Here is a 14509-nt window from a genome sequence, read left to right as displayed (position 1 = left end):
CACAGCGGTGGTCTCCACGGCTACATGATAACCAAAAATCAGAACATGAAAACACAATGACCACAACAAACAAGCAGCCGAAGACACAACAAGCACAAGAACAAACCCATCACCACACATCACAGGCAAAAATGATGGCTACAGCCTGCAAGCATCTCCATCATCGACAGGCACATCAAGCCACTGTCAGCCAAATCCACAGCATATCCCAGTACAAAACTCTCCCAGTAACTGATCTCATATGACCAGCCAAGAAATCATCCAATCTTATGAGAGAATTAAAGTGAAACTCTACAACATTTACAACCATTATTCTATAAAAGGGGAAAAACACATGACCTATGATAACAAAGCACTTTGTGTGATCCATCACATTTCACCACGGCCCCTGGCCACGATCGGCACTGGCCAGCCTAGGAAATTAAGGACACATTAGTCAGTAAACGGAGAGATGCTCCTTGTTTTCAGTCTGTGTGCCTTTGGATTTTGAGGAGAGCTGGGCAACACAGTCAGTTGGGGAAACTCCTGAAGCAAGGAAAAAACCTGCCAGGTAAGTATGGGGACAACCTCCAGAAACATGAAAGGATGACCAGAGACAGCAAGGCTCACTGGCTGTGCAGAAGACTTTAAATTAGCATCAACTGGGACTGATGAAATAAACTCACGAGTAATGGTGATGAGTAACTGGGGATTAAGCTGGGAATGAAGAGAATGAAATACGGTTCCCTGCAAGAGGACCACAAGAAGCAGAGGGTGAATCAAAGCAGCGAGTCTGTCGGCGGAGTATTTTAGGTGCCTGCATAGTCATAGAAGTTTAAGGGTAATACACAGGGAAACAGGAAATCTTTGTGGACCGTTAAAATTATAACTTGAGAATCAACCAAAAAGGAGGAATGGAAATAGCACAGTAAGGAGTTTTTGCACCTGCCGAGTCTTGATGGTGGGAGAACAGGGCTGCACGTGCTGCATGAGAGGTAGCACCAAGGCATCCCAAGCTCACAGGAAAGCTGTTTTCCCCGCAGGGAGATCAACAACATATGAGAAAGGCTTTCCGAATTACAATTTATCAATGCAATTTCACTGCGTTCTGCAGATTGTATCCATTGGACCAGTCATGCAAAGTCTTGCTAAGTCTGCTCCACAACACGGCCCCGTCCTGCTGCAGATGGAGGTGGCACGCCCCAGCGGCTCGTGCTCAGGAGTTCCCAAACTCAAAGCCTCCCTCTGCCGCTGGCTAGCTGAGGGAAATGGAAAAGTCACTCAACTGGTTGTTGAATGAGAAAAGCGATATGTACCTGAGCTGTCAAAACTAATTTACTGTTTCAGTTAGGACTTTGGCTTATATCAAAGCCATGAACATGTCTGGCCAGTCAGTCTCTGGCCCCACATAAAATAAAATACAAAATCTTTTATCTGGCTTTGATAAAGCAGGCAAAAGGTCAAAATGGTCCAGTAACCTGTATAAACCTTTCCTCCGTGGGTTCGGTCAAAGAAAAGTCCCTGGCATTAGAAACCAAGTGGCTCACCCTGTGCCAAGCCCAGAGACTTTGGGCAGCAAAGCGGGGTCCGGCTGCCCCACTTCTTCCTCCCTTTGGGGCTGGGAGGGTTAACGCTACGCAAAGGGCAGCAACGGTGGGCTGGTCTCACTCTTTACACTCCCAGCACTGCATGTCCTTATTTTCCTTACTTGTATTTTGTAACTACACCCAAGTTTCCTTCTTTCCTTCCTCCTGCTGCAGATCCTCTGCCTGGGAGAAGGGATATGACTCATGTTGGCATCAAAAGAGACCAAGAAGAGGACTTCTTTAAAATGCTCAGCATTTCACAAAGTTCACCACGCTGTTCACAAACTGATCCCAGGGTCCCAACCTGGCCCTGGCAGCCAGGTCTCCAGCTCCACCCTGCTGAGCAGGGCACTTGCTGGAAGTCCCCCTCCAGCGCCGCAGGGCCTCTCCTCCACTGGAGACCATCAAGCGCAGCCTCAGCAGCTGAATCTGGCCCCTCCATAGCAGTAGCTCGTTCACAACTAAAGGGAAGCCACAGCACTCTCTGCGGGCTGCACCTTGTAGGGAAAGCACCGGTCCCATTCAGTGGATGAGCTGGGAAAGTTCTCAGCTCGCTTTTTCTGCAGACAGTAGTCAACTCCCAAAAAGTCATACGTAGTTTAAAGCAGGTGAGCGACGGGCCTAAAACGCAACTAAGACTTTTACAGCAGCCTCACTACTAAAGTTGAACATTTGTTAAACGTTTCCTTTATGACCTCTGGTTTTACGGGGATTCCCGGCTATCGATGCCAGCCAAACCTCCCGAATATATGCTGGAGGAGTCAGGGGCGCAGCACAGGCAGCGAAAGGCGGCCGTGGCAAGGATGGGACACGAGACCACACGAAGGCAGTGCCGGCTCAGGATGCTCTTGTTCAGCTGCTGGCTTGGCAGCAGCGTCTGCTGTAAGCAGAAGCTGCTCCTCGCACCGGGTCTCGGCTCTCTTGCCATAAAGAACAGTTAATCTGATTTTCTTCTCATCTAGACTGCCAGTATTTTAAGGTAGGGCAAGCTGTCCAGGACAAAATCATAATCCAGGCTTATAAACGAAGCATGGCATGAAGTGAGCAATGTCTAGTCAGCCTCTTGATACTGCTTTATATGGCCATAACGAAGCTTGGCCAAGAAGGACTCAGGTGCTGGAAGTCTAGAACGAGTGACAACAGGTCAAATGCTTTTTCCTTCTGAATAAGATTTCCAGGCAGTAGAAGAGGCTCAATTATTTAACTAGATTTGTGTAAATTTTGTACCAGAAATCATTTGTGTAAGGAAAATCAGGGCAAGTGGGTCAGGATTTAGATACATCTCCACACCTCTTTGCAACCTGCTTGGGCCACATTTCCCAAGAGCTTGGGAAGAGATCCCAGTGAACCGGGGACAAGGCCTCAAGCCAGGCAAAAAGAGAGGTCTGGGGCCAAGTTTCAGTTTAAGGTCAGAGCTCATCCCACCTCCGCATTCCAGCAGAAACGCCACAGGATTATGACCCTTCAGAAGCAAGCCCATCAAAGGCCTGCTGTGGACAACCGTGGTGGGGCGTTCCTCCCCTAGAAGATGCCAACAGCACAGACTGACACTTTCCCCTTTGTAATCAGAAAGAAAAAGTGCCAGAGAAGAACGGCCCATGCGATCTAGGTCCGGCGCCTGCGGAAGGCTGCAGCATACGGCACCCTGAATACACCCAGTTTCACCCGCAAGTAAAAGGGAGCCCAGAGTGCCATCTTAGATCCAGAGATTCCCGCAGCGCAGATGTTTCTGCAGACCCAGACCCAAGCAGGCACGCGAGCACCTTAAGTATTTCCACAGATAAAATGCTGACATCCCTATTTAATAGCAATTTGCCTGACAAGTCTTCCCACTCTGGCCCAGCATGACAATACGCAGAACTTGGCAGGATCTGGCCCAGTAACTTTTTGTGATTGATTAATTTGACACAAATGACAAGATTATAGTATATATAATCTTATAGTATATATAATCACGTATACCACGTGACTTTCCCTATTTCACCTGTTTGGGGTTTTTCAGGTTAAATAACCATGCAGAATATGAATAAGGGAAAATCTCTCTTCCAGTATCTGTATCTGAGCTTTTGGAATGTGCTATTTTTAGACATAAGGCTGCAAGTGGCAGGAGGACAATATAAATGATTGCTCTGGGCATCTTGGAGTAAAACAAATTAATTTTGTTAAAAAAAAAAAAGTGATTTCCAGTGACTTAGTAACAGCATTTGACAGTCAAATAACTCAGGGCTCGGAGTCCCCAAGTGCCCATTGACACAGAAGTCAGAGCTGGCTTCCAGCACATGAGAACTCTGAAAGGCACAGAATAATGCCATAAAAACATGTTTTTTCAAACTAAATAAATGACATCCTGTAATGCAAAAAACAGTTTTCGAACTCGACCACATCTGCCCCATTACTCCCTTTGCTCTCACACTCACTATCCCTTCCAGAAAATCTATTTATTTCTCCCACTGGTCTCAGGATGTTTTGTTTCTTGTTTATCTATAAGCATATCCACTAATAGCTTTGGGAGATTGTGTGATTAGACCTATGCGAATTTTTTTCGCACTGTTTTTTGTGGAAAAAGAAAAGCCTTTCAGGACTACAACATATCACAAATGCATGTTGATATTGCTGACTTAGGGGTTTTAGATTTTTATTTTCTGCTAAATCCCAAACCATCAAATTGGCAAATTTCAACACTTTCAGAAATATAATTTCTATTTGAAAAGACTCCTTCTTTGTTTGTTTTTTTTTTTCCCCTTGAATAGCATTAAATGGCATAGCAGTAAATGGCATTAAAGTGTTAACATTATTGCCACTGTACCAGACAGAAAAGAAAATTCACTCCTCTTAGGATGTTTTGAACTTTCATTCCAAATGAATCACTGCTCAAGTTTTTTTTAAATTGCCAATATATTTAATTATTTTATATGGGGTTTTAATTTTTGTTTGGTACTGCCCAACACCAGCTATAAAACAGAAGCTGAAGGGATTAGTACCGAACCCTTGAGCTTGTCAAAGAACAGGTAGAAAAATGACCATTAATTAAGAACGTGGAGCAGTATTTTGCCCTTTATAAATGAGTTGCACTGATGTAAGCGCCACATCCCCAGCAGAAGTAAACCAGGCAGGTGGTCCTATCAAGCAAGGGGAAAAAATTAGCTGCTAGCATTGAGACACGGTTCATGGATTCAGCATATATAATTGCAGCAGGCAAAGCTCAACACCCTGGCACCACCCCCCAACATCGGTTCCGTCTGCGGACTGCAGCACGAGTAACAGCCCCGCCGAAGAGGAGGCGAGGGTTGCGGTGGACGCCGGGCTGGATACGCTCTCATCGTATACTGGGGGAACCATCTATTCAAAAAAGTGTGGCCAGCACATCAAAGAAAATTATTATCCACCTCTACTCAGCACTGGTGAGACCATATCTGGGCTAGAGCCTCCAGCTTTTGGGTCGCCCCGTTCAAGGTGGGTGGCAGGAGCTGGAGGGGGTCCAGCCACCCAACGTTTCCACAGTTTTATGATCCTTTCATCTGGCCAAGCGCTGACCACCACAGAGATGCAGCACTGACACAGAGCTCAGCAAATAAAGTCAGGGACAGAACGGAGGGACCGAGGCCAGGCTCCAAATGTGGAAAAAGGGGAGGGGAAAAAAAAAAAAAAAGCCAAAGAATGTACCATTGAAAACGATGTTTCAATTAGCACGGGTAACCAACAACTGCATGACATGCACAGAGCACATGGGCTCCGCACGCAGCTGGGATCGTGGCACATGAGGGAAGATGAAAGTCACAACCACCAGCGTGGCAAAGGGTGCTCGCCAGCACGGCAGGTCGCCTGCAGCGAGCCGGGGACAGGCGGCACGTCGCAGCACCGGGCAGAAAGCTGACCGGGACGTCCTCGTATGCGCAAGCTTTCCCTGCTCTCTTGGGGTTCACCACTTGCACGTGTTTCTGCACATCCGACTCTGCCAACTGTATCGAATGATGTGGAGAAGCTCCTGCCTTTGATTTTATTGTAGTCTCTGTCTTGCCCCGTTCTAAAGGGGATCAGGAATTTTTGAAGCAAGAGGTTCTTGGTTTCTGAGAGCAATGCCTACCATCCTCTTTAATTCTGCCATACTTGTGGACTAATCCAAATCAATACTAATCTTCCCAATTTAAATTCCAGTGGATCAGGGTGTTTTGAGATCTTCCATCCAACATGTTGCCGGGTGGAAAAAAAGGAAAAGAAAAAAAGCCAGACACAATAGAGACGAATCATGAACTACTTTTTTTTTTTTTTAAATTCAGGATTGGGAAACTTCAACCATATCCCCAGCTGGCAGAAAAAGAGAGAGATACATGTGTATTTTATCAGAGGTGTCTATTTTCCCTTGGCTTTCAAAATGTCATCAAAATAACAAACCCCCCTCAAATTCAAACCCTCCAGTTCTACACGCCTTTGATGTAACTGTCCCTCCTGGCCTTACAAATCTGTGGATTGCTACCTCTTACTTATCTGCCTATCAGTCTTGCTCCTGCATCCGTATACATACGGATGTTATCTATCTGTCACATACAGCATGTGTCCAAATAAATGCGATATTCTTTCTTCTCTTTTTCACTGGCAAAGAGGTAACAGGTAGGCAGACAGACGAACACATGTAGAATATTAGCTCTAGGTCCTCATAAGCTTATCTTATCAGTTTAGTCTAAATCTCAACTCAGAGCCTTTTGCTCTGAATTGCAAGTGAGCTGAAGCTTTAATTTGGAAAATGTGGCACTGGGAAGAGAACTCTGAGATTTGGCTTAAGAGCTCAAGAGCAGCGCTATCAGCTCCCAGCCACCTCGCTGCTGAAACCACAGCCCTAAGAAAAGAAGCAGCCGACTGTCCCCCGAAATCTAGAGGAGAAATAAAAAGGTTGAAAGGGAAAGAAACGGCTTGGGATAAAATGGGAAGTTTTAGATCTCACAGGAGGAATGCTGCCGAAAATGAGAACCATTTGAAAGCTCTGGGGGTTATAAAGTGGAATTCCCACTCATACAGTACACAAGAGTTATTAAGTGTGTATATGAGACTCCTGTTTTACTTCATGTACATGATTATTTTATACAGGGAAGTTTGGAAAGAATTATAGACTGAGCCTGAGGCCAAGCCAAGCAGCAAGATGAGCAGCAGCAGCAGCTAAAGGAGAAAGGTTGAGCTGGCAGTGGAGAAGCAGCCGGCCAGACAAGGGTTATTTATAGTGCCTGGAGCATGGGAATGTTAATTGAAATCAATCAGTGGCCATGAGGACACTGAGTTGGAGTGTCAAGCTAGAGCAATTAAAAAGCCCATCTCAGGCAACGAGCATGTCCTGACTTTTTTTTTGTTGTTGTTGTTCATGGGATGGAGATTAAACAGCCATTCGCTTTGGAGTGAGGAAGACACAAGACGGTTGCTCTGCACATATCTAAGCCAGGAACCGAGTCAAACTCTGCTACTGTTTAAAATCACCCACTGCTAGCGCAAACAACCGCGCTTTCCCTTGTCGGGTATTTCTATCGGGAAAATGGTGGGTAGAGGACTCGGACAGTGTTGTAGCATATAGGAAAATGGCCAATTTGCCAAAAAAGGAGGGAAAAAAAGCTGCTTTAAATTGTATTTAAGCCCCATCCCATCCCCTCCCATTTGGCAACACTGACATTTGGCAGCTCTGACATCTGACCTAGGGCAGACAAAGGACAGCCAAGCATTTAAGGCATCTTTCAGTCTGCTGTTGTTGTAACTGAATTGTGTCATAATTAAGTAAAAATTGTATTAAAATAAAAAGCGGGGACACTGGAGTGCCCTGCATCAGGCAAAGGAGAACAGTATTTGGCCATTAGGACAAAGGACCTTAAGCTGAAAGCTACCGAGAAGAGAGTTTGCACAATAAGGGGCTGAGCAGAGCGGCCGGGTGGTACCTCGGGTTTTGCCAGATGCCAGGCAAAGGAAGCAAGAGAGGAAAATTGGAAGCTTTAAGAACTGACACAATCATCTTGGCTAAGCCAGGTGTCAAAAATGGCTTCGGCAGCAAACTGATGTGAAACTAGTGCAAGTGAGAAAGGAATCGATATGTATTTTAATTGCACTGTTTAAATTGTTGACAGAACGCTTCCCATGTCTTCACCTTCAGCGAGGTAAGGCGAGCGCTCTGTTAGCTCTCCGATAAGGCCCGTGTGTGCTTTGTGTCCTTTTATTTATCAGGGAGATAAGCCCTGACTGACGAGGTTACAAATATTGGGAAATCCACAAACTGTATTTTAAGTGCTGCTGGAAGGGGGAGGATGGAGGCTTGGCAGCGCTGCAGGTTGTTTGGAAAGAGCAGAACAGACTGCTTTCCGCTTTGGAGGACCCAGCAAATCGACTGCAGGAGTCCTGAGGGAGGATCTCCTCACCACCGAGTTCACTCCATGCCTTAGAGAAAAATCTCCACACACTTCAGCTGAACACAATTCATCAGTTATTCACTAACACTAAGGAAGTCCTACAGCTGTAAAGCCACCATCCATTCATACCAAAAAAAAAAAAAAACCAAACCCCAAACCAAACCCAAAAACCCATGAATATATTTTGCTTTTTTCCCCAAGACGACTTTTTTTTTTAATTTATTTGTTTTTAAAGAAAATTTCTGTAATGGCTGAAAATGGCATTTTCAACCCTAGAAAGGGTTGAAAAGGAACCAGATTAAACCCGGCAGGGTTGCAGCTCCGTTCCTGGGAACGCTAATCCTCTACACGCTAACGTGATTTCCTTTTTATGAACTCTACACACTAACATGAACCAGGGCCTTTTGCAGAAAGGAAAGCCTCTCCCAGAGTCTGCCTGCTCTCCCCTGCCTTCACCGACCCCATACTAGGAACGCAACCGGCCCAGAGTCCCCAGGAACACGCAAACATTGGCCATGACAATCACCTCTGGATCATCTCTCCAGCACAGCTGGAGCCCTGCATGCCAGACCTCAGCATTGGCCAGCACTTTGTACATAATTAACCCTCCCGATGTTGCAACTTCAAGGAAGTTCAATCTGACTGCTGGCAGTAAAACACCCCGAATCTGCTGACACTAACAAATCACACAGCAAAGAAAGCTTCGGGATTTTAGGTTCGGCAACAAAGGGCGATTCTTTATTCTTTTCTTCCGCCCACACTTTGGAATTTGGATGATGCTGTTGACTCAGTTGCGTTACTCCTGCTCATCAGAGGAGGCTCACACAGGGAGTGTTTACCAAGGTGCCTTCCCCAAGCAAGCAGGTGCACTGAGCACTTAATAAAGCAAACGCAGCGACAGATAGAAAGTTGGGGCTCAGGTTTTCAGCTGTCTGCTAGCAAACTGCCTTAGAATAGATTTTTCTCAAAGCTCAGCAGCGACCGAATCAAGAGCAACAACAGAGTGCAATTTGGCATCGCTCACGCCAGGATTCCTAGGACTGAGTCAGCAAAACGGTTTGCGGCAACAAGAATAACTTGTGTGTTACAGCTAACCCTGCTCTTCTGATCCTTAAGAAAAGTCTACTCGCAGGAGATAAGTGCACGCATGTATGTACGTGCGTGTGAGAAAAAAGAAGACCTCTTTGACAGAGGTTTCTGTAATTAAGTTGGGGTTTGTTTTACCATGGCACCCCCACCTGCTACCCCTTGGCCACCCAAGTTGTAAGCTGTTTTGTTGACTTTAGGCGTTTCCATTTTTTTTCATAAGCAGACTAAATTACAGAGGAATTTTCATATGAAAAAATCTTTCATTTGAAGAGATTTCCAGCACCGCAGGGACAGTAAAGTTTGGTGTCTATTAGCAGAACATGGGAACACACGTGATTTTGAGGGCATATAAAATAAGAAGCATATTGTTCTCTATATGTAAGTGGGGACAATGGGGATTAAGGGCAGAAGAGCAACGCATGGCAAGAAAAAGGCAGAAAACTGCACGACTCGCCAGGAATAGTCAGATTGCAACTGTGTTAATTTCAGAGCAATTTACTTTTCCAATCCTTTGAATCATATTAGTTTTACGTCCAAGACCAAGGAACTGGCACAGAGGTAGAGGAGCGTCCTGGAGCATCTCCTCACGAGCATCCTGAGGCATCACCGTGGCACCGTGCAACAGCGGCACATTTAGCATTTCTCCCTGGTGTTATGGCACAATGCAAAGGACAAGCCAAAATCTCTCATCGGGGCTTCCTGGGATTATCTGATTAAAATTCTACTACCAAATGAGAAACTTTGCCCTGGCCTTTCTGATACTCCCCCAGCCCTGGATTGGGAGTTTAATTAAGGTCACCACACCATAGATGTCCTTGCCTGTCCTCTTTTTACCAGAGATTAAAATCAATCTCAGCAAAGAATGAGATATCAGGATATCGGTTTGTGCGGCTGCTCTAACTAGACACCCAGATATCTGGAAATGCCACAGTGCCATCAAGCAGATCCATCCTTTGGCACACGCCAGATCCAGAGCACACGTGCTACACTGCCAATCCACGCCTGCATCCAGCGCATCTTAGCTGGATTTATTACACACACACCCCTGCACATCTGCCTGTATAATTCTGTCAGGAAACCAAGGCAGAAATACACAAGCGCTGGGGTTTATCACTGCTGTTCCCAGTGAGTTAGTGCAGATGGATCGGGATATTTCAGGAAATTCTAACACGGGAATTCACCTGCCGGCAGCTGTTTTCCAAAACTTACTTTCAGGGAAGGACGTATCCTGCAAACACACACACACACACACACTCCCGATTGCACAAGCTGAACTCTGCGCTACACTATCAATACGCTTTGTGTGTTTTTCAGGAATGATGTATAAACATTTCCAGCAAACAAGCCTTCATTTAAGCTTGTTTACCAGGTGATGCTCCCTCCTTCCTTGCTTAGGCTTCTGAGAAAATTACATTTAAATGGGAGGAGAAATGAACTGATACACTGCAGCCTCACTCCTTTGCCCACGCAACCCTCCAACTCAGGATTCAACATCCCCTAATAGACGGGAAATGGTAGAAGTCCTTGTAAAAATCACAGGCTCAAAGAAAGGTGCCAGAGGCAGTTGTTCTACCTCTGTTTATGAGATGTACTTGGTCTGGGATGTCCTTCCTCTACCTTGGCACTAAAATAGGTCCTTTCAAAGCCTTTTTGACTACTGCAGTGATTTGATGCCATGTTTCTTCAGGTGCTTGGGTATACTCCACTAGAGCCATGCCGGTTTATGCCATTAGAAAATACCGGCAACCTTACTGCAAGAGCAGCAGCCTGCACGCAGACTGGCTGGTAGCACCCAGCCTGGGCAGCCTGTTTCGCTACCCATGCAACTGAGCTCAGGCTAAGGGGAAGGTCGGTCTCAAGGTTTTCCCCTTTGCTGGGGGACCCCAAAGCTCATCACCCCTCCGTTTTGGAGGGCAGCCTGTGCTCAGAACACAGATAGCAAGTTTGATCTGAGCACAGGTTTGGGTCTGCACACAATATGAACTCCAGGTATATCCTAAGGGTGACGGGACAGATTTAATTCTGTGACACACTCCCCAGAGACATTGTTTCGTGCAGGTAAAGGGTCTGAACACAGGCAGTAACTGCAAGGTAGATCCTTACCCACCCTCACAGCTTCTTCAGATGCCCATCATCTGATGCGCAGGACCAGGCTTACACGGGTAAGCCTTCCACTTGAATCACTACTAAGTAGTATCTTGAAGACCGAATCCAAAAATCACCTCTTAGTACCACCGTCTGCCTGGGCATGGACCTCTAGGTAACTGCATCCACCTGAGCAAGGTGCAACCCCTGCGTGACTGGCACACAGCCCTCCAAGCAGAGCAACCAGTGCCGTTGGCTAGAGGGAAAAGGCTCCCAACAGCACAAGCACAAACGGAGCAACCCGAGGCCCACGGTGGCAGGCTGCCTGCACTCATACCGTGCCTCTCCCTCCCCACGTGCCATGCCAAAACCAGCAGGATCTCTCTCATAAGCGCAGGGGACCACAGCGGACCTATGCCAAAGAAACTCCTTTGCGTGTGTAAGATACTAAATAAAGTTAAACGGCTATCACCCCTCAAGTCAGCGGTCTGGTGGAAACGGCACGCCTCCTGCCACCAGAAATGGCAGGCTCCGGCTTCTGGATTTGCTCCTTTTGCTCAGGGAGCCCGGAGCTGCTCACAGACAGCAGCTGCTCACAAACCCAGCTAACTCGCCCGCAGCACCAGCGCACCAAAGGTTTACCTTTCCCATAAGGATATGTACTGCATTGTAAGGCCTTGGAAACAGGCAACGGCAGAGAAAAAGCGGCAGGAGAAGGTTAATAGACTGCATTAATGCAATCCTTTTCTTGGAAACTCCATCCCTTCAGCACGGAGGGAGTGGAAGCCGATAGAGACTGCCACAGACTTGTTCCTCCAGGGACACCGAGGTCTGCCCAAGCCCCACAGCGATGAAATGCCCAAGAACAGCACCAAGACTTACTGCAGAATTAGGTTTACCGTTTCTCAAACTGTAAGCCTCTTCAGTCGTTCCCAACCTAGGGATCCCTGCAGTTCTCAGCCTGACCATGAGAGCCAACGGCCATCCAACCCAGCCCGGCACATACGCTGGCACTTAGTAGCTTTATTACACTATTGTCTGTAACTGAGGAGCCGAGTGCCTTTGCCAAGACCCCTTTCTTCCTTCTGCAGACAGGGCACAGAGGGAGAGGCACAAACACACAAAACATCTCAACAAGCTGAAACCCATGATTGCCTCGGGTTTATTTTGCTCCAAGCTGGGCCCAGCAGTGTCCAAGACAGTGCCCAGCATACTTGCTCTCATAGAGAAGTCTTTAGGACTGACCTAGAAGCTTGCTAAAAGCAAGTTGGCTTAGGAACACGCTACTCAACAGGCTGTCCTCATGAGCAGTGTTCAACACCAGAAATACTCAACAATGAGCGTGAAAAGCTCCCATATGGCCCAGGGCTGCTCATCCATTAGGGACAGCAGGGCCCAACACCAGGAGTGCAGTGAAGGCCGTTTACAGAGAGTTGTTTTCCTCCTGGACTCTGCACAGACGGGAGAGTAGTGGAGACAGCCAGCACAAAGCCCCACACCACCAGCAGAGGACATGTACCGCCCCTGCCTGCCGAGACCCCCAACGGGCAGAACCCTTCAAGCCACCCCTGGGTTAAGGCTCAGAGAAAGAGAAAGCAAAGATGTACAGGAAAAGAGGGGCACAAAGAGCAGCCAAAGTGAGGGCTACCGCTAGAATAAGCCCGGGGGATCAGCATCCCATGGCATAAATCTCAGCCTAGGGACAGGATTAGGCAGGGGGATAGTTGGGTTCATCCCTTCAAGAACTTTTTAAGCCTCTGACTTTTTCCTGAGGCTTATTTCCCTCCTGTGGTCAGGGAAGGGGACGCACACGCAGCACCAGGCCTGGCACTGCAGCATGCCGAGCGGGCAGTACGGCACACTGCCCCCCTGCACTGCCATCAGCATGGGGCTCCTCACCTAGAGAAGGTCCCCCGCTGCCTCTGGTCCCCGGACTGAATTATCTGCAAGGTCTGACCTGGCAAAACGCTGCAAACCTTTCTCAGGGGATAGATCAGAGGCAAAGTAGCTCTTCTGTCCTGGTTGGAGGACACTCCTGGACCTCTGAAGACTCCCAGAACTCGTCACGGGTCTAATTCTGGAGCTTTACTTCATTCCAGAGGAGATTTTTAGCTGAATAAGGATTTAAGTCAAAGCAGTACAAAGAGTCCAAGTCCCTGCCTACGGACTGCACTGGGACTGCTCCGGCTCGGTCTAGCAGTGGGGTGGAAGCAGCAGAGCCAAGACCCATCTCTGCCCCGACCTTGTGCTCTCACCAGCATTTCCCACTTCTGTCCCCATGGTAGGAAACAGCTGAGTGACCCTTTTGAGGGATAAATCCCTGAATTTTATGCCTGAAGGACAATTTCTTTCTCTCCCCCCACAGTTCCCTCCCACTTCCTCCCTCCTCCCTGAAAGAAAGATAAACGACTTTGCTGGAGGAAAGGGTGAAATTTCATCCCGGATCAAAACCCATGAGCAGAATACCCATGTGACAGTTTGCAGAATGTGTTTTGCATGCAAATATCATACATGCAAAGTGAAAATGAGTCATTTCACAGCAGCTCTGGCTCTAGGCACCGAGTGACTTCTCCTCTGCGACTCCTACACTTGTCTGCTTCCCCTCATTCACCAGCTCTGTCCCTGTCAGCCCCAGCTCCTGTGGTTTCCTCGGCCTGTTTGCCTGCTTAGGCTCCAGTCACTTTAGATAGGATATTAGCTAGGAAGGAAGGAGGGAGGGTTTTTTTTTTTTTTGCTCTTAGATTTGTTTTACATTCTGGTTTTTACAGCTTTGAGGTTTTTGCTCACTGCTTTCGCCATCGGCTTCAGTCGCTGTGTGTTGGCTCCCAAAATCCAGAGAGGCCAACAGTTTCCAAAACACAGCAGCGGTATTTTTATTGGCTTCTGAACTTGCTTGGGCATGGACATGGCTTGGCTCGCTCTCCTCGCATACACGAGCTGTTTTCTTTCATTATGGCTGTTAATTGTTTGCTTTTGAGATTTAGACACGGGAGCAAATCCATTTTACAGTAGAAGCGATCAAAAAAACGGGAGGAAAAAGTTAAGTTCACCACCAGGTTTGTCTTGAGCTGATCGCATAAGCTCGGAGATCAAGGGCAGAATGAACCCTCTGCACTCCCAGTCCGCCAGCGAGGGAGAGGGGAAGATGGAGGTTTTGGCTGCCTGGATGGAAAAACAAATACCCTCCCACAAATGAGCTATTCTCACAGCCTTGAATTAGTGCTGGCAAAAGCCACCTAGGAGCAGCCTCACTGAAGGCAACGGATCTGAAAAGATCAGAGCAAATCTTGGGGCCTTGAAGATCATCTCTGCTGAAGGTTTGCAGCCACGGCTGGGACAAGATGCACAGGAGCCACGGAGGACAGTGAAAAGCATGAGGATGAAGACAAGACA

This window comes from Mycteria americana, chromosome 13 (genome assembly GCF_035582795.1).
Source record: "Mycteria americana isolate JAX WOST 10 ecotype Jacksonville Zoo and Gardens chromosome 13, USCA_MyAme_1.0, whole genome shotgun sequence".
NCBI classification, from domain to species: Eukaryota; Metazoa; Chordata; class Aves; order Ciconiiformes; family Ciconiidae; genus Mycteria; species Mycteria americana.
Note: the sequence above shows the minus strand (reverse complement) of the source record.